A 26,920-nucleotide genomic window follows, 5' to 3' on the forward strand; every position below is an offset into this window, starting at 1 on the left:
AAGTGTGCTTAAATGCGACAGGCTCATGTCAGTAGATTTACTGGCATGAAAAAAAAAAAACTCTTGCGGGACAAAATTCCGGCGCACCGGCGACGCTGATATAATCTCGGCAGTTGCGAGCGTCGTTAAATGAAACATATTTTTTAACAGAAGTTTAAGTGGTTTTTCCACGCCTTTCATCTTGCTCTATTCCGTTTAATTTTCCCGTTGTTTTCCGCACAATAGCCCGAGAAAAAATATTAGATAATATAATAATTATGTATGTACATGAATATCAAATAATACATTACGGCAGTGATTGTCAACTGAGGGACCGCGGCTCTCTAAGGGTCCAAAGAGTCGCGAACAAAAGAATAATATAATAATAATAATAATAATAATAATAATAATAATAATAATAATAATAATAATAATTTGTGAATGTTATTCTATGAAAATCAAAACATGCGACTGTTTTATGTTACTAAGTAAAAACATAATTAAATTGGTCCACCACTGTGAAGCAACGGTTAGCACGTCTGACCGTGACGCGAGAGAGCTCGGGTTCAAATCCTCATTGGAACAAGTTACCTGGTTGAGTTTCTTTTGAGGTTTTCACTCAACCCATTAAGAGCAAATGCTGGGTAACTTTCGGCGCTGCACCCTGGACCAGGGATACAGAACTGGCGAGAGAGGGGTGGAAAGCATGGAGCAAGCGTTAGTTCCCCGTCCACAGTCCGCCGACGTTGAATGACGTCACTGTGACCCATCTGCAATCACAGACACAAACACTGAATACAAATCCCCTCCTCTACCATGTCAATGATTCGGGGGTGAATGGAGGGGATGAGTGACATTTTCCGATGAACGACGCAACGCTACAATTGGTGCCCAGTTCTGCAAGCCTGTCCTGGACTTATTTCGCTGACATCACTTTAATTTCATTTAGACGCTCGATAACCTTTGCAGTTGTCGTAAAATACACAAATTAAAATGATAAAATAATTTTATTTTTGCAATGGTACTAAATTTTACATGACTACGTTCTATATTCTGGTTCACCGCTTAGGCCAGGGGATCGCGTTGAAGTAATGTGAGAAAAAGAGAAGGCCTCATCATCAAAACTATTGAAAAACACAAGCATTACAGTACAGTACAGTAAGAACGGTATGCATTTTTTTACTTTAATTCAAATATAAATTTATCATGTAATCTTTTTGATTTCCTTATATCCCCTGTAACGTGTTAGAGCCTTTCGATCGTGCTCGGTGGCCTATCGGTTACCACACCCGGGTTCGAGTCCCAGTCAAGTCTGGGATTTTTCTTTGAAGAATCCATAGTGACACTTGTGGCGGACAAGGTCGCTTGTTGAGTTTCTCCCGTTTTTCCCCATATTAGGCATATGTATCATTCCGTCACCATTTGTCCATTTCTTCATCATTCCATAGGATTCCCCGATCGCGGCTGGCGACGCACGGAGGAGGCTGGCCTAGGGACGAGGGAGGTTGCCTGCTCGAAACCTGGAAACACAGCGAACCTTAGTGTAGTTAGCCGGTGTGGGAATGCTCTAGCTTGATGGTTAGCGCAATAGGTCGTAACAGATCGCAGTGTTGTTCCATAGTGCCCCTCCCCGTAAATTCCATCTCATTCCACACCAAGCGTTGTATCCTAAGTTCGCGACATAGCACGATAGATTTTAAATGGTGATAACGTGCTTAGCATGGTAAAACTGTCTCAATATGGAATAGCGAAATCTTATTGCAGTCCTATAATAACCTCTGGCGTAAACACAGTTTCCGCCTGGGATGGTAGCCTAACTTGGCAGAGTTTCAGGCATTATAGCGATAATATAGCTTATAGCCTATTTGTTGATTCAGCGTCATTAAATAACCGACTGCACAAAGAAAACTCTGAACGAATTCGAAATATAATGCATTATGCAACGAGCCTATAATGGTAGTAATTAAGACGCGAGCATGTTTATGATACGAGCGCAAGCGAGTTTCATAACTTTCATATGAGCGTCTTAATTACCATTATAGGCAAGTTTCATACGACTTTTTATGCTGGACCATATTTCTAACTTAAAATTATTCATAAGTATTCATGTTATTCTTATCTGACTGGGGAGCAGAACTGACCTTGTCCAATATCTCGTAAATTGTGAGATGTGCGCAGACGCGTAAATATTGATTTTTTTTCCTAAAAACAAATGTTTTTGACCTTGATATAATCTAGAGAGTAAAATAAAGATTAATCTTGATATAACCTTGAAATTGATTTAGACATTGAAAAACGAGATGACAAATTGAATTTATTTGAATATTATTTACAATTAACGCTAATTATTATAGTAACAGAACATAACCTTCTGCGACAGTATTGGATTTCCAGCCTCCGTGACGTTTCGGTAGTTGTCTTTCGATTGCATTTCTGAGAATAATCGATATTTGCGCTTTCATATTGCTACAATGGCGATTTCTGATTGGTGGAACACCTGAACTTTAATGAATAGGTGTACTTTAATGAGGTCCATTTAAAGGGCCGCTACGAGGTGTATAATTACTACATTTCGGCATGGTCGAGCATAAAATACTTTTCGATGGAAATCTGTAGTTGACAGAGATTATAATATAAAAATATATAATATAATATTATTTATAGAATTTCAATCTTGGTTTTCTTTGAGATTTTATGCTGTTTTCTTGCTTGGAAACGTTGAAATATTTTAACAGATCTTTCTACTAGAAGCTGGAGATTGTAGATAAAAGTGTATTCCAAATATGTTTCATGCATGTACAAGATACTATATCTTTCGATTGCCATGCCATCTGCGTCTAGCTACATGGAGGATGACAATAGCTTCGTAACTGTTGAGTTCATGATGTTCTGCGTGACGCTGTACCTCTGACCTGTCACTTATACAGATTATGGAAAGGTGATACAATTGACCGCTCTGAGGCTAATGTAATCGAAATCATAATTATTCTTGTCAGGGAAATTCAGGGGTGTCCATATCGTAAATTTACGAGGAGCATTTTTTTGTCAATAAAAATTTTTATCCATCTCCTAAACATTTCATTTCAGCAACGACTATGTAAATACTGCCTGATGCTAATTTTGTTTAATCATTCATTTCGTACCCTACCGTCCACATACAGCTAATATACAGTAGATTGCGTTATTATAACGTGACGTAAGAACACTGAATCTGTGGTTCAGTTTTAATTAATAACACAAATTTAATTTAACAGGTCAGTAATAACGTGCTTTCATACCGTACCTACTATATATTGTTAACATACATTATGGCAACGTGATATAACTATACTCATTCTGGATTTTCATCATCATCAGCTATTGTGGATTAGGACCGTAAGATTCGTTCTGTTACTTGAATTATTTGAGCACTTGTTTCGCCATCCATTGGTGTTCAATAGTATTGATATGATTAAACCAATCATCTCACTTTTATTCTATCCATTGTTTTTAATACAGTAGTTCTGCTCCAATATCTCCATTTTGTTTTTATTCAAAGGTCTATAGCAGCGTTGTCAGATACAGCCCAAACGAAGCGGAGCTCTCCACTATAACTCGTTGCGTGCTCCGGTGCTTCCACAGACATAAGCAAGCTCACGCTCCGACTGGACGTCTCTATCTCCACAACCGGTTTCGGAGCTTACAACTCTGACACTACTGGTCTATAGCCTGCTACACTTCTTAAGATTCTCATTTCAAGTGTTTCAATTGTGTCATCGTGTTATTTTTCATGCTTCGGAATTCTGAGCCATAAGAAAATATTGTGTACACGCCATTAAAAAAAAAGTATTGTATAAAATAATTTGAAAGGATTTCTTGAGTGAGCAACATATATAACAAAATTTATTAGCATAGGCTAATTATTTCTTCATTTTATGGCTATATTCATTTTAACCAAGTTATTTGAAGTTATAATGGTGTTCTCAAGCTTGTATTATTGTAATGTATCGAAGTACATATGATATTTCCGTGCGTGAATTCTGCATTATCATATGATGATCAGATCCCGGTCACTTAGTCACTCGTAATGAGTGCACCTCTGCACATCAGTATGTTGGACATTGTGCCACTGTCACACATCTGTAACACAGTGCATGAGGGTTGGCTACTAAAGGGAATGTAAGAGGTGGAGGTTAAACTGAGAGTATTTGAATCCGACATCGGAATTGGAATCCGGTGTGGCTTAGTACGATAGAGCGTCAGCACGTAGAGCTGAAAACCCGGGTTCGAATCCCGGTGCCGGAGAGAATTTTTCTTCACTCCACCGATCTTCATAATAAACATTTAAAGCTAATGCATTTACTTTCGATATGGGAATTTCATATTCAAATTTTGACGTGAATACATCCTTAATATCATACCCACACAAGGATTACCAGGATGGAAACGGCGATGTAACGTTTGCAGGGTGATCCCTTCCGACACGGTAAATTCGTGACTAACAACACGATTGAAATAAATGTCTAATTCAATCTGGTATACAACTACAATGTGAGCATGACTTTTCAGTTGGCTCCGCGCATGCGCGAGGCGTTGGTGGGGGCCAGTGGCGACTGGCTGCCAATTTTAACGTTTTAATTAGCTAACATGTGTAGACACGAGAGCTCAATTTTTCCCCACTCCTAACACACATTTCTGAAAGGTAAATTTCACTATTTCTATATTTTCTAAATCTAACCCAGACTTGACAACCCTACTATATTATACTGGGCAGACGAGTAAACATTTATTTTTTTTTTATTTTATTGGGTTATTTTACGACGCTGTATCAACATCTCAGGTTATTTAGCGTCTGAATGAAATGAAGGTGTTAATGCGTGAAATGAGTCCGCGGTCCAGCACCGAAATTTACCCAGCATTTGCTCGTATTGGGTTGAGGGAAAGCCCCGGAAGAAACCTCAACCAGATAACTTGCCCCGAACGGGATTTGAACCCGGGCTACCTGGTTACGCGGCCAGAAGCGCTAACCATTACTCCACAGGTGTGGACAGTAAATATTTTTCTAAGAAATTTTGCCTGAAGTCTTCAAATAATCTTACGTTTTTTGTTAGAATAAAATTATTATATAAAGTTATTGCATTATCAAGCCCATCTTACGGACGTTAAAAAGAAAAAGAAGAATGTCATCTATAGTACGATTATTTAGTCCTGATAGTCGCCGATAATGTGCGCCTGGGTCAGGCGAGTCAATTAATTTACGTCAAGGGGTGTTCAGGTTAGTCAGTCACTTGCTTTTAGAGCGATCGGATGTCACGCATGCGGTAGAGCGGTGTGTTTCCAGTACAGTTAAGCTGTACTGCATTTATTTACTGACGGTTTGCTCCTATCTCTACTCCAGAACTCTCACCGCTACTCCTATTACTTCCCCTCGGTCTGTACCAGCCGACAGTGCTGTTGGAAAGAGAAAAATATATCCTCCACAATATTTAGATAATTGGGCTTTCGATTGGCTCTCGTGGCACCATGCCCTTTTGCGTGAAGATGTGTCACAATTTGGGCATCTCCAGTGAGACTATTAAACAGATTGACTTATCAGCGCTGAAGGGATCGATAATCATTTTGAAATATCTATGGGATTAGTTAAAGATCCTGCATCACCTCAATAGCTTTTGAAACATGTGATTCAGTGACATGCAACTTGGTATGTGGGGATAACCATATACTAAGAACTCAATAATGGTATTGCCGAGTTTTTTCTACTTAGGTTTAACCGGAAGTAACTCCAACTCTCTTGTTTTAAATGCAACACCATCCCTCGAAATGTTGTCCTGGCTGCGTCTAGAAGATCGTAGGAAAATCCACTGTCTTTCCCTTCTCTTTCACGAATTGCATTTCTTCACTCCTGTCTATCTTGCGACTCGTTTTCAAAATTTATCCACCCATCATAACCTAGACGCACGACACTCCTCAATATTATCCATTCCCTCCCACCGAACATCCTCATATTCATCTTCTTTCACTGTGGACTGTCAGACATCAAATCAATTTAATAATAGACTAACGAAATATTTTTCTAACAGTTCTTGTTAACAATAATAGCTCTTTCAGGTTTCAATGTTTAATGGTTATATATATATATATATATATATATCACAGAATAAATATTTAAATACTCATTATTATTATTATTATTTTTATTATTATTATTATTATCACTATTTCTTACTAATGTTTATTATTGGCACACTAACATTACTTATCCAGCTTTCATTATTTACTTTCATGTTGCTTTATGGTCTAGATATTAATGTAATAACTATATAACTAATTGCATTCAATTAGAATTAGAGTCTGGCTGGGCGGAAGAGAAAGCCTACTGGCCTTAGCTCTGCCATATTAAATAAATAATAATAATTATTATTATTATTAGTTTTTGAATAATGTTCATTAAGAGCTTTTCAAAAAGTACCCACACTTGATACTTCTGTACAAATTCTCTGTTGTCTGATCGGTTGAATATAAACCTGTTCGAAGCATTGTGCAAGTAACCACGGTTATCCCCTCAATTTACTCCGACTCTTAAATGCTCGTATAGGTCACCATACAAGAAAACAAAAGAAACTAAAAATTTCAGGCACTTTAATTGCAGTAATGGAGGAAACTTTTCCCTTTCACTCCACCCACAGTCTGGGATAATCTTGGTATACAAAGATTACAGAGTAGCAGGTGGTGCCAATGGAACTGTGGCCACTTTGCAAACCAGCAAGTTGTTCTGTTTGCCGGGGCGTGCACGGTCTGAATTTATCTGCAGCGCTCTGAGAACACACCATCTCTGTGTAAACCCAGTTAAGCAGATACGCCATTTTATTCGTAACTAATGGACTGAGAACTCATCGGTTTAAACCAATCGTATTGAATCTGCGGCCTTACAGTAGACCTTCTCCGGAAGTCTCTGTGTACACCGAAAACAAGTTTGTAACAGTCGCACTGTATCCTGATTCCTTCTGTACCTGCATCTTTAACACTCGGCGTGTGTGTGTGTTCTAAATATATCTCTAATTACGGTCCTTTGCACATATTGTACAATAAAAAAAAGACTAAAGACCGACGTTTAGAGGTCACTTTTATTTTAAGGTTATTTTATAGCGTATCAACTACGTATATGCAGTATATGTCGTGCTTAAGAAGAATATTTTAAAGTCTCTATTTGTGTGACACATTTACTATTAAAGTTATATCGTAGATTCTCATTGTACGAAGAATGAAGATAAGAAATTATGCTACTAAAAACAAACTTAGAGATTTTTGTGGAAATATACCATTTCAGTATTTTCCACACAGGAAATTAACTCTTACACTATGTATAAGCACATTATTATTGTTATTTATCCATTTGTGCGTGAGTAATGTTCAACTTTCATTAAGTTTCTGCAGTAACCCATGTATTGCTCTCATGCGTCTGTTTATCGTCCATATCAACTTTGACCATGAGCTCTACCGATATTGTGAAATATCTATACTAATAATAAATCTGTAGCCGAAATTTTTCTGGTAATTTTCGATTTTCCAAAAATTAATTGGTCCTAACATATATAATTAACCACCCTGAAACCGAAAATAGCTTTTTTGAAATTTTTGTTTGTATCTCTGTCTGTCTGTCTGTCTGTCTGTCTGTCTGCTGAATGTTTACCTTTTCACGTGATAATGGCTGAACGGATTTAGATGAAAATTGGAATATAAATTAAGTTCGATGTAACTTAGATTTTAGGCTATATGGCATTCAAAATACGTTATTTAAAAGGGGGGGTTATAAGGGGGCCTGAATTAAATAAATCGAAATATCTCGCTTATTATTGATTTTTGTAAAAATGTTACATAACACACATTTCTTTAAAAATTATTTCCGATAAGTTTTATTCTTTGAAAAATTTTGATAGGACTGATATTTAATGAGATAAATGAGTTTTAAAATTAAAATAACTGCCATCTAAGGCCGTGTAATGAAACAAAAAACAAATGACTTTGTCTATAAGGGGCCTTGGACAACAACAGTAGAAAGCTATGAAACATAGCCTACAGACAATGTTTATGTGTTAGTAAGAAGTAATATCGGAAGCTAAATTAACCGATTTGTATAATTAATTATTATTTTACCATTGGAAAGTGTAGTTTCTCTAGATGGACATAATGCTATAATGTTATTACAGTAACTTCTGAGTGAATTGAGAACAGGTAAGATTAAAATAGCTTCTTATGCACAGAAAACTTGATAGGCTATTCTGTATATTCGTTTCCTGTATTTCTTAAAATAATGTTTATCTCAGAGAATTAACGAACAACGAGAGTGTATTGATTTAATAGGTATGCAGCAATAATATGTTAGCTTAGCATTCCATTATTTTATAATCCAAATTTTAACTATGCTCAATTGAATCATATTAAAATATATAAAATACATATGCATTAAATGAAATGCAAAAAATTGGGTAATGAGCCAAGCAGATTATGTTGCGCTGTTGTAAAAGTTGTTCCTCCTGAGATTCAAGAGCCCCCATAACAAATTAAGAACTTACTTATCGGAGTACATCCGTTATCAACACACTTTTTATATAATATAATATAACATAATATAATGTAATATAATATAATATATTATAAGTTATTTGAAGGGTTCAGAACCATAGTGGGCCAAGCGCCATTTACTGAATACGTAGAAAACAAGGGTTAAAATTAAGTTATTACCATAATTCAATGGAAACATATAGCAAGTAAAATAAAGTATACACATTAAATCTAAATGATGTCAATGTTCATTAAACTATGGTTGCATGTAATAAAAATTAAGAAACATGTTGAAGGAATTGTCATTGCACCAAATGAGTTGTCTCTGGACAAAAATGATCGCATTTTAATTATTTAAATACAATGTAAATTAAGTAACATATTAAACGATTTATCCTTCTTTGAAACACGAATGTTTCCGGGGTCAAATGTCCTATTTTAATTATGTAATTACTTTATGCTAGTGGCTTGTGCAGCAAATACTGCTGCAAACTAAGTTCGTTAGACGTTGAAATAAAATTTTTTTCAGATTTATTTTCAATGAAAAATACTTGTTTTTTGATAGTTATTTGCTTCCATAATAATGAAACATACTCCCTCTGAATGGATTTTTTTTAGGCCAAATACTTTTTCTTGAACCTATACAACTTCAGTTTTAGAGTTTCAAGGCGAAAACGCAAGTATCAATGTCAGGACGATAGCAGTAGCTATTTCAGGTCATTATGGATTGTAGGCAAAAGTTTAAAAAAATGTCAGGTGTGCTAAGCTTTCGAACAATAGCATTTTCGCATAGCTGCTGCATGTAGAACTTCAAATGTAGAGCGTAAAATCATTTTATCCTACTAAGAGGTCTTGCTGAAATGGTCTGGAGACCAGAAAATTTTGTAGGCCTCTTATTTTATCAGTAAGTAATACCTTTTGAGCTTTCCTTAGGAACTGTAATTTTTGCGCTCTCTCGAGCCAATACTGAAGACAATGACACATATCAATATCTACACTACACCGCCATTAAGTATATGAAAAAGACCCAACCCCACTGGGTTAATAAGTATAAAAATATTTGATTTTTAATAACAATATTATTATCTTACTTTAGTTTTGTAGTTATATATAGCAGCCACTCAGTAAATTATAGAAATGAAAATCTAAATTAAGATATTCTCTACATTTACTTACATAACCACAAAACGTTTCACTTTCATGTCATCAATATATCATCAATATTATGTACAATTAATGAAAAATAGATGCATCATGATATTAACTACCGGTATAATAGTATTTAATTTCTAATGGTAATAATGTCATTAAACCACCTCAAGTTTCGTAGATTTGAATATCCAATACACAGCTGTACTCAGTTTTTAATAACAAATTGAATTGAGCTCTAAATATGTCGACAATCCTGCAGGTCAAGGCCTTCGTGTAATAGCCCATTGTTTATTGTAGTGTGTGTTTTGTTCTGAAATAGAATCAAGTCGGCCGTGATTGAATAAAATTAGTTCTCAAAACTGACAACAGATGGATTTTGGAAAATAGGAAAATTATGTAGGAAAATTGACATTTCACTGAAAATGACTACTTTTCCGAAAAACTTTGGGTTCCAAGCTTCAAAATCAGGGGCCATTTATTAAAATCCGTTCAGCCTTTTCCCGTAATTTCCATTACCAGTTCAAATTATATATATATAGATTTATTTCTAATGGGTGCAGCTGAGCGCACGGGTACTGCTAGTGAGTAAATAAAAAAGCAATTCATATGATAATTCGTCAGGTTTTCGTCTAGGGATGGGACTAGCTCCGTTCCGTTAGAGTTCAGGTTGGATGGCCAGTCTGTCAGCATCTCATTCAGAAATGTTACTGTGATACTTAGCATTTCATCGCATATACTGTCGGTGAAAAGTTCCGAACACCACTGAAAATTTTATAATGAAAACATAGTTTCGTATCAAATAAAGAATTTTGCACATATTATTTTATCAACAGACGGTGATTCCTAAGTATAATTCATTATAACATATTTTATCCAAAAATACTTTATTTCATGCAAAAAATATTTCATCACTTTTTATGAAGCAAAATTTATTTTGAAATCTTGCAATGTTTTTTTAATTCTTATTTTTCTCTTGAGTGCCTGCAGATGTATTATGTGGATAATGCGTATATTTAACAGACTTCTGTGAGCTGCAATTTATGTAGACTTCTAAAAAATTTTTGAATTTAAAAAGTGACCATTAAATTCTTTGACTCACGCAAATAATCGAATACCATACGCATTGACGTGCGTGTAGTGATGGAGGAAATAAATTAAATACCGATATATTGATACTGCAATATAGTGTAAACCTAATTTCGATAAGCGGTATATATCGCAGAAAATTTATCGATATATCGCTATTCCGTAAGCAAATGGCATTTTCAGGCGTACATTTACCGTATTACAATAAAATTACATCTATTTTAGTATTCCTTTTTACCAATGAAATTAACATCGTAAGTCAAAAGCGTAAAATTGTAACAATAAACAATCCATTTTCAATATCATATGATGTAGGTCCTAACTTATATAAAAAAACTAGCCGTACCCGTGCGCTCCGCTGCACCCGTTAGAAATAAATATAAAGTAATTACATAATTAAAATAGGACATTTGATCCAGGGAATATTCGTGTTTGATAGAAGGATAAATCGTTTAATGTTACTTAATTTAAATTATATTTAAATAATTAAAATGGAATCATTTTGGTCCAGAGAGCACTCATTTGGTGCAATAACAATTCCTTTAACATGTTTCTAAATTTTTATTACATGCATCCATAGTTCAATGAACATTGACATCATTTACATTTAATGTGTATACTTTATCTTACTTGTAATATGTTTCCATTGAATTAATGTAATAACTTAATTTTAACTCTTGTTTTCTACGTATTCAGTAAATGACGCTTGGCCCACTATGGTTCTGAACCCTTCAAATAACTTAAATTACTTAAATTATATTATATTATATTATATTATATTATATTATATTATATTATATTATATAAAAAGTGTGCTGATAACGGATGTACCCCGATAAGTAATGAGAGAGAGAGATGGAACGGAGAAAAATTCTCTCCGGCGCCGGGATTTGAACCCGGGTTTTCAGCTCTACGTGCTGATGCTTTATCTACTAAGCCACGCCGGATACAATCCCGACGCCGTTTAGAATCGTCTCAGATTAAGCTCCATCTCTTGGGTTCCCTCTGGTGGCCGCCCTCTGCACTACGTCATAGATGTCTATGCACGCAGGACCGAAGTTCATATATGTGTAGAGGTGCACTCAGATGAGTGACTGATTGGCCGGGGTCCGACGGTATGGGCGCCGTCTTTAAATCACAAAGTGATTTATTACGCATATCATATTTATTTTGATGTACCGAAGTACATATGATATTTCCATGCAGATATTCTGCGTCATCAGATGATGAGAGAGAGATGGAACGGAGAAAAATTCTCTCCGGCGCCGGGATTTGAACCCGGGTTTTCAGTATCCGGCGTGGCTTAGTGGATAAAGCATCAGCACGTAGAGCTGAAAACCCGGGTTCAAATCCCGGCGCCGGAGAGAATTTTTCTCCGTTCCATCTCTCTCTCATCATCTGATGACGCAGAATATCTGCATGGAAATATCATATGTACTTCGGTACATCAAAATAAATAAAATAAACCCGATAAGTAAGTTTTCAATTTGTTATGGGGGCTCTTGAAAGTCAGGAGGAACAAATTTTATTTTACAACAGGACAACATAATCTGCTTGGCTCATTACCCAAATTTTTTGCATTGCATTTAATGCATATGTATTTTATGTATTTTAACTCGATTCAATTGAGCATAGTTAAAATTTGGATTATAAAATAATGAAATGCTAAGCTAACATATTATTACTGCATACTAAATCAATACACTCTCGTTGTTCGTTAATTCTCTGAGATAAACATTATTTTAAGAAATACAGGAAACGAATACACAGAATAGCCTATCAAGTTTTCTGTGCATAAGAAGCTATTTTAATCTTACCTGTTCTCAATTCACTCAGAAGTTACTGTAATAACATTATAGCATTATGTCCATACAGAGAAACTACACTTTCCAATGGTGAAATAATAATTAATTATACAAATCGGTTAATTTAGCTTTCGATATTGCTTCATACAAACACAGAAACATTTTCTGTAGGCTATGATTCATAGCTTTCGATTGTTGTTGACCAAGGCCCCTTATAGACGCAGTCATTTGTTTATTTCATTACACGGCCTTAGATGGCAGTTATTTTAATTTTAAACTCATTTATCTCATTAAATATCAGTCCTATCAAAATTTTTCAAAGAATAAAACTTATCGGAAATGATTTTTAAAAGAAATGTTTGTTATGTAACATTTTTCATAAAAATCAATAATAAGCGAGATATTTCGATTTATTTAATTCAGGCCCCCTTATAACCCCCCTTTTAATTAAAGTATTTTGAATGCCATATAGCCTATAATCTAAGTTACAACGAACTTAATTAATATTCCAATTTTCATCGAAATCCGTTCAGCCATTATCGCGTGAAAAGGTAACAAACATACAGACAGACAGAGATACAAACAAAAATTTCAAAAAAGCGATTTTCGGTTTCAGGGTGGTTAATTATATATGTTAGGACCAATTATTTTTGGAAAATCGAAAATTACCAGAAAAATTTCGGCTACAGATTTATTATTAGTATAGATTATGGTGGCGGTAAGGTGAGCTTAAATGATATAATGAGAAAGAGTTAAGTGAACTCTACATAGTTGAGTATGTGGTATTAGAACATGATTCAGTTGTTCTAATTTTATATAGGATTCAATCCAGCACATAGATATAATGCTCTTTTTTTACCTGGCAATGTAGTCATTTTTAAATGTAAATAAATTTTTTGTAAGGAAATCGTACTTAGAATGTTACAAGTTCTAACAAATTTCAAAATTGATTTGATACGATCCTTCTATAGCTAGTAAATTCCGATTGCAATTTATTGTTACACTCCAATATTCCAAACATCAATGGTGATGAAGATAGGAATAGAATTTTTATGCACTAAAGATGTAATAAGAAAGCAGAATGTTAGCACTAGGTTGTGCATAGAAATAATAGCCGTAAAGAAATGTCACATTGGTATTAAATTTGTTTTCTTTTCATTTCAGAATATGGAAATTAAAGTTTTGTTACCCGTTTTAAGGTCAGACGCTTCCCTTTCAGGGTGCAGTTGCTCCTGCCTTCGAAAACATTAATAAAAATATATCACCACGGCATGGCGCGTCCTCAGGTTGCGAATAGAGGAAACCGCCTCCAGATATGGAGGGTAGCTGCGAATATATTGAATAAGCAGTTGCGGACACCAGATGAGGGGTTGTCCTCCAGCTTAGTGGTTGAGCGAAGGCCTTACAACCCATCGCATCGCCATACAAAACAGCTTGTTACGAAACCTCAAAATAAGATCCAGACGTTTGAGATGGGCAGGGCATGTAGCACGTATGGGTGAATCCAGAAATACATATAGAGTGTTAGTTGGGAGGCCGGAGGGAAAAAGACCATTGGGAGGCCGAGACGTAAATGGGAAGACAATATTAAAATGGATTTGAGGGAGGTTGGATATGATTGTATAGACTGGATTAATCTTGCTCAGGATAGGGACCAGTGGGCGGGCTTATGTGAGGGCGGTAATGAACCTCCGGGTTCCTTAAAAGCCATAAGTAAGTAAATATTAAAGAGTTTGAATTCGAATTCCAGTCCAGCCAATTAGAGCAAGGTATTGATTGTATTGAATATTTCAAGATTGCACTATTATGTAATTGTCCACATTCATTAGCGCCATCTCTCGGGAATTATCGGAGTTCTCTCGTGTGGATTTTGTTGTTGTTGATAATGATAATTCCACCAAAAAAAAAAAAACGATAAATTTATGAGAAAACCGATATATTATAAGATATTTTGAATTAAAATTTCGATAACGATATTTCGATATATCGAAACGAGAATATTGGTATTTCGTAAAAACTGATATAATCGTTCCCATCTCTGTCTCGCGTCTGTTTATCGTCCATATCAACTTTGACCACGAGCTCTATCTATGTTGTGAAATAAATAAAGAAGCAAATCATCGGATAATTCGTCAGGTTTTCGTCTACGGATGAGACTAGCTCCGTTGGGGTTCAGGTAGGATGGCCAGCCTGTCAGCATCTGATTCACAAATGTTACAGTCACACTTGGGATTTCATCGCATGTACAGTGTCGGTGAAAATTACCCCGACACCACTGAAAATGTTGTAATCAAAACATAGTTTCGTATGAAATAAAGTTTGCATACATTGTTTTATCAACCGACAGTTATTCCTACATATTATTCATTATATCATATTTTATAAAAAAACTAACACTTTATTTCATGCAAAAAATATTTTAGCACTTATTATGAACCAAAAGAACTTTTTGAAGTCTGATAATGTTTTTAATTCTTATTTTTCTTTTTAGTGCCTGCAGATGTATTGTGTGGATATTGCATATATTCTACAGGCTAAATTTTTATATTCGTCACTTGCAACATCCATTTTTTTCTGTCTTTTTCACAAATACTGCAATATTTTAACATTATTTCAAAATCTAACACTAGCCCTGTTAAAATATCTATGACTAAACCTAAACCATACTTTGATGTACATACTAGGTTCAAAAAGTTCCCGGAATTTGCTAGTATCATAGAAACAACGTACCTTAAATACTATTCTACAGCATTCCCTTCAAAATAGTTGCCTTCCGCAACAACACACTTTTGCCAACGCGTGTAGAGTTCCTGGAAGCAGACCTGGAAGCCATTTTGTGAAACCCGTCTTAGTGCTCTCGTCGCGTTTGCGATAACCTCTTCAGCATTGAATCTCCGTCCTTTCAGATGACTTTTCAGACGGGGAAACAGAAAGTAATCAGGTGGTGAGAGATCAGGAAAGTATGGTGGGTGATCCAAAGCAGTTATGTTGTGCCTGGCAAGAAAATTCTTTACAATAATTCCGCGATGAGCAGATGCATTGTCATACATAAGGAACCAGTTGTTTTCTACCCACTTTTGTGGACGTTTCCGTCTCACTGCGTCCCGGAGGCGATGGAGGATTTCTACGTGCAATTCTTTCGTTACAGTACGACCTTCTGGAATGAACTCATGGTGGATGAGACCCTGAGAGTCGAAGAAAACTTCCAACATAACTTTGCCTTTGGAAGTGTCCCTAGGAAATTTTTGCTTCCGTGGAGATGTTTTCGATTTACACTCAGATGACTGTCGTTTAGGGACTGGGTCGTACAAGTAGCACCAAGTTTCATCACCAGCAATAATTTTGTTTAAAAAATCACCATCTTCATCAGCCATACTGATCAAGTCCCCAGCAAGAGTCATTCTTGTTTCTTTCTGTTCTGCCGACAACATTTTCGGAACTAACTTCTGAGACATGTAATGCATGTTGAGATGCCTGTGAAGAACATTTTGTACACTTCCGACTGATATTCCGACCTCTGCTGCTATCTCTTTTATGGTTTTACGTCGGTCGTCCCTCACAACATTACGCACACGATGAGCGATTGCTTCATTTGTTGCAGTTGTTGGTCGGCCGCTGCGTACGTATCTTCGATGCTATCGCGGCCACCAGAAAAGCGTTTATGCCAGGCATACACTTGAGTTTTTTTCATTGCTGCTTCGCCATATGCTTTTTCCAACAATCTTAATGTCTCTGCAGGAGTTTTGTGTAACAAAACACAAAACTTGATGTTTGTACGTTGCTCTGTGGACATAATTACAAAATGCGACGAACAAACAAAACACTATGACAAACAATTGCCTACAACTCAAAACCAACAATCGCCATTATCAACAAACTTTAAGAAAATGACATCATGAATGTTACCAACAAAACAAATGTATAATATCCCTTGTTATATATTAATACGAAAAATGGTAGTAAAATTCCGGGAACTTTTTGAACCCAGTAGTATGTCCACGCTTCATCCATGTGCCATCGTATGACACACCAATATTTATAACATTACTATCACTAATAGAACTGTCCACTTCCATGTGAGCTCGTCTAACTGCAGAGTGAGCATTTCTCAACACATGTTGTCTAACAAGTTTGTTTTCTTCCGTCAGTTTTATCAGGTGAGAGCTGAAGGATGGTGAGCTCAAACTTGCCATACCCATAGCCATACAATGTTGTTCCATAGCAGAGTGTCCTTTTCCCATGGTAACAAAGGCGTTGTCCATTCTCCTATTTACATCGAACGAAGGTCGAGTTGACTCAGTGTTACCTACCTTAGGGCTTGTATACATTTAATTCAACAATGTGTTGCAATTATAACACTTCACTATCACTTTAAATGCAAAGCCTGATGGTTCAGTAAGCTCAGCTTTTACACTATCCATTCCACATTCACCACATTTTACTCCTTTATACAGTTCACTCCACAAACTTACATGCACTAATGTGTAGTCTTCACTACACTGGGGGGCACTTATATTTGAATTCTCCTGCAAGTTGCCATATTTTATCAACTTTATCTCACTAGCACTTTGTTTATTATTTGGTTCTTTTGACACTTGATCTTCATTATCACCAACTAGGCCTAACACATTTTCTTGTTCCACACATTCCACAATAGTTTTGGCATTCTCCCTTATTATGAATGTCACTTATTCTATTCATGTTTAGGAAACTAAAACTAGGCCTAAAATGCTAAATGTTGAGTTATACACGTGGTCTTGAATGTTATTGTGACGATTCCTAACCTAATGCACTTATACTAACTTATTCACATTAATATATACAACTAATTCAATACAAAATTAGTGTAAAACTTTAATAATATCCTAAATAACACGAAATCAGCGAAACAAATATGAATATTCACGTACAAACGCACAAACTCGAGAAGAAACGATCCACAAACAATATTTTGCCTTTCACAGTTTCAAAACAAAGTATTTGCAGGGCTGACAGGCAAGCTGATAGTGTATTCAGGAGTGACAACAAACTTAATTTCACTAGATACACACCAGGAAAAAAAAACTAGCCCGCTTTATTCAAATTACAAAGCTCAACATAAACTTTAGAGCTGACAGCTCGTTTAAAGGGCAACGAAGCACGTGCAAGCAGACATTTAAACGTCACGTGACACGGTTTAAAGGGCTCCCAAATAAAAATGAGGCCATATTATGAAAGTAGAAGGTTTAAATAAAATTATGAACATAAAAACAAAACTTTGTATTTTTCTCCATTTTTCCACATTTTCCACCTGGTCGTTCCCTTATCGGCAATAGCCAATTGGCTCTTTGATGATTTTTCTCAGATCAGGAGACCAGCCAATTGGCTCTTTGATGACTCCATTGATCTGTACAAGGGGACGATTGAATTCTGTTAGGGCCCAAGTTCGATGTGAATAATCATTAATTTTGAGCCATCACCAATGTCTGGGGAAGTGAATGCAGGTCCGTGGCCCATTTCTTTTAGGGCTCATCCCGACATTTGTCTTAACGCCTTAGGAAAACCACGGAAAAACCTTAGGCAGGATGAGATATCTCAATTTCAGAGACTAGCCAGTTGCTCTTAGGTAAAATTACTTCATTCGATGGATGTAGACTAGCCAATTGGCTCTATTACAACTCCATCGATCAGCAAAACGGAATTATTGGGGACGATATGTTAGCTCAAGTTATTTAATCATCTTAACGGTATTATCCAATTGGCTTTTTGATGGTTTCTGTCAGATCCGGAGACTAGTCAATTGACTCTTCACTCCATAGACCTATAACAAAGATAGAATGGATTTATAGCTTAATTAGGAATCGAAAAATCGAAAGAGAATTGGGAGGACAAATTTAAAAGGTACGCAAAACGCGTCCTTGCAAGGGGTTGGGGGCTGTACAAAACTAAATATGTGAGCTCCAAGCCTGTTGGCCACTAGTCTCACTCCGGGTTATGCTGCTCCACTGAAGGAGCTCTAGGAAATTTTGAAGGGGAAGCCGAAATTGGACGTAGCCTCTTAGGACCACATACGCGAGGGGGACGGAGATTTGATCAAGTGATCACGGAACGGGGCGAGCAGGAGATGGCTGGTGTTTGCCGTTATGATGGCAAACACCGGCCATCACTTTGGAGAAAATATAGCCTACTGTATTACTGTACGTATATTACCGGTACTTTAGTAGAAGATAAAGAGAGAGGGATTAGAGGAATTATCAATAACAAATAGAGTTTACTGGAATTAAATATGTTAAGGTTAGGCCTACCGTTTGGTTTATTTTCAGAAACTGAAATGTTATCAGTGTTATCACTTTTTATTAAAAGGTACATGGAGAAATTAATGAAGTAAAAAGTAAATGTTATAAATTAAAATAATTTATGAATTATTGTACAGGCTTATGCCAGAAATATTTGACAAGGACTACTTATTAACACATTTCCTTTCTGCGTCAGAATGTTCCATGAAAGTGAGAAACAGTAACCTACGCAACAAATTTCATACCACGCTGAACATTTTTTGTTTCTGTCCTTGTACTCTTCATTTTGAATGTCCTAAATATAAGATCTTTTCTCATTCTCGATCACAACATCTCAACGTCAACTTTCTGTACATCCATATCACTGATTGAATACAATCAGAATGCGCAATGCACCACTACAAGTTAAAAAATTGCAACAGCCAGTACTACAATACACGTGTGATATGTAGACTGTGACTCAACCAGACGTCACAGAGGGTTTTTCTCGGGGTACTCCCATTTTCCTCTGTCATTCCACCAACACTCTCCACCTTTCCCTCATATATCATCTGCAATAGTAAAAAATAGATGGGGTGAAGTTATGGGGGTAGTAGGGCTTATGGATTTCCGATGCTGATATAGGAAGGTTTGGGGCTCATCAGCCCGTATGCCTGGCTCTATCAGGGCTTAGATAGGATGCCTATCTGTCAGCTGACGATGACAAGAAGGGCTTGGGGCTCCAAACCCTGATACTTATCAGGATACTCGTCCGTGAAACTGTACCTAGCTCTATTAGGGGCTGATGCAGGATGACCTACCTGTCAGCATCAGATTCACGGATGTCACTCAGGCCTCCTGTCAGATTTGGACAATAGTCGCATATAGGGCTATAGACACACAAAAGGCCAAAGCATACCTAAGGTATCGAGTCCTGCTTTCGTAAAAGCCAAGATATGTCGTCTGGACACTCGCCGCCAAAGTGCCGCATCCGCTCGTGTGATTGATATAAAAAAAATAGTTGCACCAACGGATCTATGCCCCTTCAGCGCTGTCGTCGTTCTTGGAAAAGTTAACGCCTCTACTCACCCCATTCCACCCGTTTCTCTCCCACTACGTCAAACAGCAGGCCACGATCCTTGCCGAATAGGGATGATCCTGCAGGTAGGTCATTCCAATCATTTATAGTTCTATTTAAAAATTAGAATTTACCTCATCCGTTTTTCTGTTTCCTACATTTGATTTTAAAAACATAATCGTTCCCACCATAGTACGTTGGCTTCTCTAACCGAGCCGTTATATCTACCCATGCTTTTTTACCTAGATATGCTCTATACAATGATTTTATTCTAGTTTTTCTACGTCTGTTTTCCAATGTTTCCCATTTAAGTTCTTTTATCGTATCATTTTCGTCTTCGCTTTTACCTTTAACAAATCGTACACTATACTCATAATATCAGTAGTTTTTTGTTCACTTTCTTTCACCTTACTGCCAATAGCTGTTTCATTTGGTACAATACTATTCCTCAAACTCGCATTAAAAATATCATATCTTATGTACATCTTCACAAATATTGAAGTGCTTTTCACGCACAAAATGAGCCATCTATCACAACAGAGAGTAATTGGAATTTTTAATATGCAACCCTGCATACGCCAGGGTACGAATAGAAACTTTGCATCCCAATGTACTCCTGTCGTACGCACCGAAGTTCAGTGGCGTTTGTCGATCGTTGCATGCGTGGAGTTCATCTCAGTCTGTTGTGTACCACTGAAGAGATTAAGCATTCGTGCGTAGTGTAGTGCAAGCCATTGTTGTTTTCTATTTGTGTGAGAATAGTGTATAGCATATTGCAGGGATTTTTTGTAACTTTAAGTTATGCAAAAAGTGGAAAAAAAAAAATATCGGACAAGTCATTACGAATATTTCGCAAGAAGAAATTAATCCAAGCAATAGAGAATATCTTCACTGAAGCAAAAGAAGAATACTTTGAACATACTCGTAGTATCTTATGCTACAGGTAAGATGCATTTCCACCAATTTTTAAGTTATTTATAAATATTTTCCGCCTTAAACGAGTTTAGAAACTAAAGTTACTGCCAAAGAAACGGCGGCTGATTTCGCGATTAACTTTGCGAGGTCTCGTAAAACAAAAAAATGTCGCTGAGCTTTCGGTATAAGAGAAGCGTTGAATGAGGAGAACCTGTATCTTTTTGCATGCTGCCTGAGGTAAAACTTCAGTTTTCCAAGTTTCTACTACATCTTAAGAAATGGCATGATGAATTTCATACTTGAAGTGTCCACAACACCCATGTCAGACAGTTTTTTTGTTTCTCCTGAAAATTTATATTTTTGAACTACGGTTGATTTACCAAAAAAAAAAAAACCTTCAACCGCATTAAATGTTTTTCACTATCATATTAATTGTCCTTACAAATAAAATCTATTCCTTAAAAACATAAATGTTATAAAAACATTGAGCCGAGACCATTAACGTTTCACGCAATTACAAGTATTCTATGAAGTCCTTAACACTTCCTCACAAACTTCCACAATTAGGACAAATTACAGGGTTCATACCTTAGTATTTAAAATTCTGAATCTTCTCAGCATGCTGAAACAATATCTATTACATTCATAATAGCACCACAGTTTGGTATATACAGTCACGAAACTTGAGTTGATGAGGTTGCTAAGAACAATAGACTTTGCAGGTATTATTTCGCATTGTCTGTAATGCGACGATAGTAGCGATCCTAGTGGTCAGCAATTATCTATGGATGCATATTTACTACATATTGAGCTTCTTGACTGTATACACTAGACTGTGATAGCACTGAATATAGCCACTTCGGAATTGTAAAGACAAAACCATTATTTTTTGGAATTGATTAAAAAAAATACAAATTCACACAAGTAACTTATATTACCCGAACATTGTTTCTAGAAATGCAGTCGCTTGTACCACTCAGCGCGCCACCGTTACGTCACGTATGATCGCTCTCTTATTCTAGTCATAGACTATGTCTTTCCTTCTCTCTAGCAGAGTAACAACGTAGGATCGCACTGCCCCTGTTTACGTTCCACACACAAAATGGTCATGTAGTAGCTTGAATTTCTGTTTATTGCTTTCATTTGCGGCAATAGTATAACTATTGAAATATTAGTTTGTATGAAAATGAATCCCTTTCTTTTATGAATAAATAGGCTATATTTCCAAAGGCATATAGGGGAGGCTAGGCTAATTCCGCAATATTAAGAAGTAAATCTATCATATTTTTATCAAAATGTTTATTGAAAAATATTATCAAGGCATGTAGACATGGATGAAACCTTTCATTACCAAATGACATAAAGAGACCTATTAAAATGCAAATATATTTAGTTGTACATATATTACAGTTGAAAAAGAACAACTCGGGTAATTCCGCAACAGTGCTGATAAATCCGCAGTAGGACTTTGCTAATTCCGCAGTCGTAAATAATTATGAAATACATTATGAAAGTAACATAAAAGGAACAATTTATATATATATATATAACAGTGCTCACTTTCTTCACTGCTGTGTAGCAAAACACACAAAAAAAAAACAGCCAATTTTGAATGTTTCACTGTATTGCCGACAGAGGTGTCGACCAATATCCTTGATTTTTTTCTATAATACTGCAGAGGACATGCCTCCTGTTGACAGCCTCTCAAAACTTACATTCACGCTATTGTAAAGTCGCAGTAAAATCATAAATGCACTACTGCGGAATTACCCGTATTGCGGAATTAGCCGAGTTTTCCTTATCTCCATACTTTTTAATAAAATTAAAGTAATTTAAAATCTTTCATGGATTTTGAATAACTCTAGATGTACGTATTTATGGATGTGTCTAGAATTCTATTGACTCGAAACTTGATTTAGTTTCAAATAATTTTTGTCCTCAATGCATCTTAAGTTGCTATAATAACACGTAATTTTTTAATGTTTATTTTATGCTTTGCTTTCGTTTAGTTGTTACGAACATGGAATTCATTTATATTTGTTTTGCAACACTTTTTCCTCTAAAGCTTAAGTCGTTGATAGATGTTTGATGAATCTAGGATTTACGCCGCTTTTGCTGTTGTCGTCTTGAGCTGAAGAGTCAACATTTGCAGAGGATCGACCCCGAATCTTCTCATGGAGTACCCAGATTTGGTTTCCAGAAAAGCATTTATTCTAATGGCTAGGGGTCATAGAGACATTTCCTTACACTACATTACGTTTGTTTAACTAAGAGAGGAGTGGGGGAATAAGAGGAATATTATTTACTAGGAACAGAGAGAAATTTCCCTACGAACATCAACACAATAGATGAATGTGGACGAAGTTCACCCCAGCACCCCCCGTGGAGGTTAAGGCGATTACATCCGAGGACAGTTCTCAGAGCGGTTGCTAGCAAACACGGGAAAAATGTTTGCGACGACGACGGAGATCTGAGTAGCCAGACAAATGAATTAATGAAAGTCCCGTCGACGTGCCAACAGAATAACATTGTTAAGCATGTGGAAAAGAAATAAACCATATGGCACGGTTATATGTGGCTGTGTGCAATTTCCTGTGAAATTTTGCTGTTATAGAGCGTTTTGTTTTTATTTGTTTAAATAGAGAGAAGTGCCGAAAATAATGAAAATATTAATGACACGATTGAAGAATTTACACAGAAAAATACACGTTGTGAGAAAAACTTCTCATCTTTTTATTTTCCCACAAAATCACCAGGAGAGTAATTTCGCCAGTGCCTAGTATTTAATGAACACCTTTTCCACAGAAGTCGCGGCATTCTGTTAGTAACCATGCATAGAATAACGGATGTCTTTTTTAGTCCCGAAATAGTAGACCCTCGTTTAATACTTTATTGCAGCGGTGGCGAAAATGTAATCGTGCACCGAGCCATTGTGTAACCTGCAACGTGCATAGCACCTATGGAGGAACGAGGACTCCCGAAGGGGAAGTGAAGCAACTGTCTCACTTATTAAAGCATTTTCATTTTCCTTACGTCAAGTACTTAAACATAATTTTATACAGTACAAGGCTACAAACTAATGTGTTGTACGTGTAACGAAGAAAGAAATGAACAGTAAATGAACAATATCACAACCTAAAATTAACTGTCTTCAGAATGTCTCTGCGACAGAGTTTCAAAATGAGGAATTATGTCACCTACTGCCAGTTGTAGTTGATCACGAAGGTATTTGTCTGTCAGTCATGATCTAAATTTGGTTTTTACTATTTTAATTGTTGAAAATAATTTTTCACAAACGTAAGTTGTAGCGAACATGGCTTCAACAGAGCAAGCGAAAGAACGAAGCTTCGGATATATATATATATATTTTTTTTTTTGGCAAAGATTTGAAAGTTCAACATTTGTCAAGTCCTTACATCTAGCTTTCATTTGACATCACATATTAAATCAGTGAGTTATAATAAATAATTATGAAAATATGTTACTATTCAACAGTGTTCATTAATTAATTCTTGAAATACAGTGCGTTCGTAGCTCGGCGGACCGTTACGCGGCGGCCTTACCGCCTGCCGCCAGAGTAGCGCTGTAGCTACCACTGACGCGCCAGTCAGACCAGTTGGATCTGTCGTAAGGGGAAAGACGTCTGTGCGCGTGTTGTGAGTAAAATTGTGTTGTCTCGTGGTGATAAAGTGTCTATTAATGCTTGAGTACACTTTAGAACAACGTATTTTTCTCTATGATGCGTATGTGAAATACTCTTCTGCAAGAAGCTGTCGAAGAGAATTTGAACATCAGTTTGCAGGTGTTCGAAATTCCTAGCAGGTCAACTATTCATGACCTTGTCAATAAAGTTAGACGTACATGATCTTTTTTGAACAAGAAACGTGTTCAACAACGCCGTGTACTGACAGAAGAGAAGCTTGACGAAGTAGGGGCCCGGTTAGAGCACTCATCCCGCGACGTTTAGCACAAGAGGTTAACATTTCCAAGACGTCAGCTTTTGAGTCAACGAAACTTCTGAAACATAAGCCGTACAGGGTAACTGTAGTTCATGCTTTACAACCACAAGATCCTGTAAGTAGGGTTAATTAATTTATTTGTGCAGTCCGTTCATAATGGCGACGTGGGCCCACTTTTAACGTTCTTCACTGATGAAGCGTGGTTCCATCTTCACGGTCACGTTTCTACTCACAACAATAGATACTGGGCTACCGAAAATCCCCATATTATTCATGAAGTTCCTCACCACGCTGCAAACGTTGGAGTTTGGTGTGCAGTGAGTGAGAGTAGAATTATTGGCTCCATATTTTTTGACACAACAGTTGATGCAAAAGTTTATGTAACTTCAATTTTAAATATTTTTTCCGCAACTACCAAGAAATGAACGATTGAGTGGCTGGTTTCAGCAGGATTCAGCTACAGCGCACACCGCTGCGAATTCTATGCATGAATTGCGAAGTGTGTTTGGTGACAGAATAATTAGTCGAGGATTGTGGCCACCTCGTTCCCCTGACCTATCTCCATGCGATTTTTATTTATGGGGAACGTTAAAGAATAAAGTGTACGTATCAAATCCGTAGATTTTACAAGAATTGAAGGACAACATCACGAGAGAAATACAGGCAATCAGTCAACATGAACTTCTGCCAGTGAACCAGAATTGTTTTCGGAGATATAGGGAATGTGTTCGAGTTGAAGGTCATTACTTTCAACATCTGTTGTGATGCAGGTAAGCCTAATGTTAGTAGAGTAGTTAGTTTTCCGTACCCATGATTTGCCGGTCGTTTAGTGTAACTCTGGCGGCAGGCGCCAATCTTCACCCAGTTCAAGGCCGCCGCGCGGAACGGTCTTGCCGAGCTACGAACGCACTGTATAATAAAATACAATAAAATAATGTAAATTAAAATACAATACATTAAACAGTTCATACAACTGATGTAATTATTTATTTTAACTTACTTTAATTTGTATTTTTATTTTTTTATGCATAATTACTTTTTTGAATAATTTCAAGGGAAAAATTGTTCCGGGGCCGGGTATCGATCCCGGGACCTCTGGTTGAAAGTACCAGCGCTCTACCACTGAGCTACCCGGGAACTCCACCCGACACCGTCTCAATTTTTCCCTTTATATCCACACAACTCGCGTGGGCTGACGAAACGCCAGAGATACCCGGCCCCGGAACAATTTTTCTCTTGAAATTATTCAAATCTGCTTTACAGGGAGCTTCACCTGAAAGACTAGATTTGCATAATTACTTTTTTATTTATCTAGAACCATTACATTTACAAGTGTGAAACAAATATAAAGAAGATAACTTTCAGCCTTACAAATAATTATTCTCGAAATAAAGATGAACTCTGTAGTTCATACACGCATTCACACATCCATATACTTCATTCACTCATATTGTCCGACACTAAGGACAAGCACAACTGTACATATCTGTAGATATATAAATATTACCAGTACTCCACTTAGGAAACAATCAGAGACAGTTACATTCTTTCAAAGAATTCAATGCGAATTTGAAGTTTAAGTTCAATGTAACATTTGGTGAAGCAGCAATTTTCTAAATTACACACACATTAATTATATTTTAAGGGTTATATTGTGTTCCACATATCCCGCAGCTGACCTTGAGTATTGTGGGTAATGAATAAAATGTATTCAAAGTCGTTAGACAAATCATGTGAAGTTGAAATGAAACTTTAATACGTATCAAAGCGAAAAAAAATACGTACACTTATTCAAACTCGAATTTATTTATTTATATATTTATTTATTTACTTATTTATTTATTTATTTATTTATTTAAATTTAAATATACAGAATGAAGAATATAATTAGAAAAAAGGAGATACAGGTAGTATTAACAAAATTTGAGACCGAATGAGCAGCGCTCGTGTTCGGTCGCAGTTCAGATATAATATTAATAGGCCTATAAGAGAAAAATTAAAAAGAACTATTACTTACACACTTGAAAAACGTAAAAATTAATTACGTACAGTTCTGAATTAATTTATAAGTAATTAAGCAAGATTTATCAAGGACGTGTGCATAATTTCGTACAATCCAGAACTATATATGACTGAGACACGTATAATCCA

At 36.3% G+C, this 26,920-nt stretch overlaps 1 long non-coding RNA gene and 1 other non-coding gene across 2 annotated transcripts in view; one reads left to right on the forward strand and one right to left on the reverse strand.

Annotated features, from left to right (window-relative positions):
* Positions 1-26,920, forward strand: part of LOC138702226 (uncharacterized) — a 231,417-nt gene that overhangs the window by 192,628 nt on the left and 11,869 nt on the right. The window lies entirely within an intron of this gene.
* TRNAK-UUU (transfer RNA lysine (anticodon UUU)) lies at positions 25,835-25,906 on the reverse strand. The gene has a single exon. It is a non-coding gene; the product is annotated as a tRNA-Lys (tRNA).

The sequence above is a fragment of the Periplaneta americana genome, chromosome 6 (genome assembly GCF_040183065.1).
Source record: "Periplaneta americana isolate PAMFEO1 chromosome 6, P.americana_PAMFEO1_priV1, whole genome shotgun sequence".
Classification (NCBI taxonomy): domain Eukaryota; kingdom Metazoa; phylum Arthropoda; class Insecta; order Blattodea; family Blattidae; genus Periplaneta; species Periplaneta americana.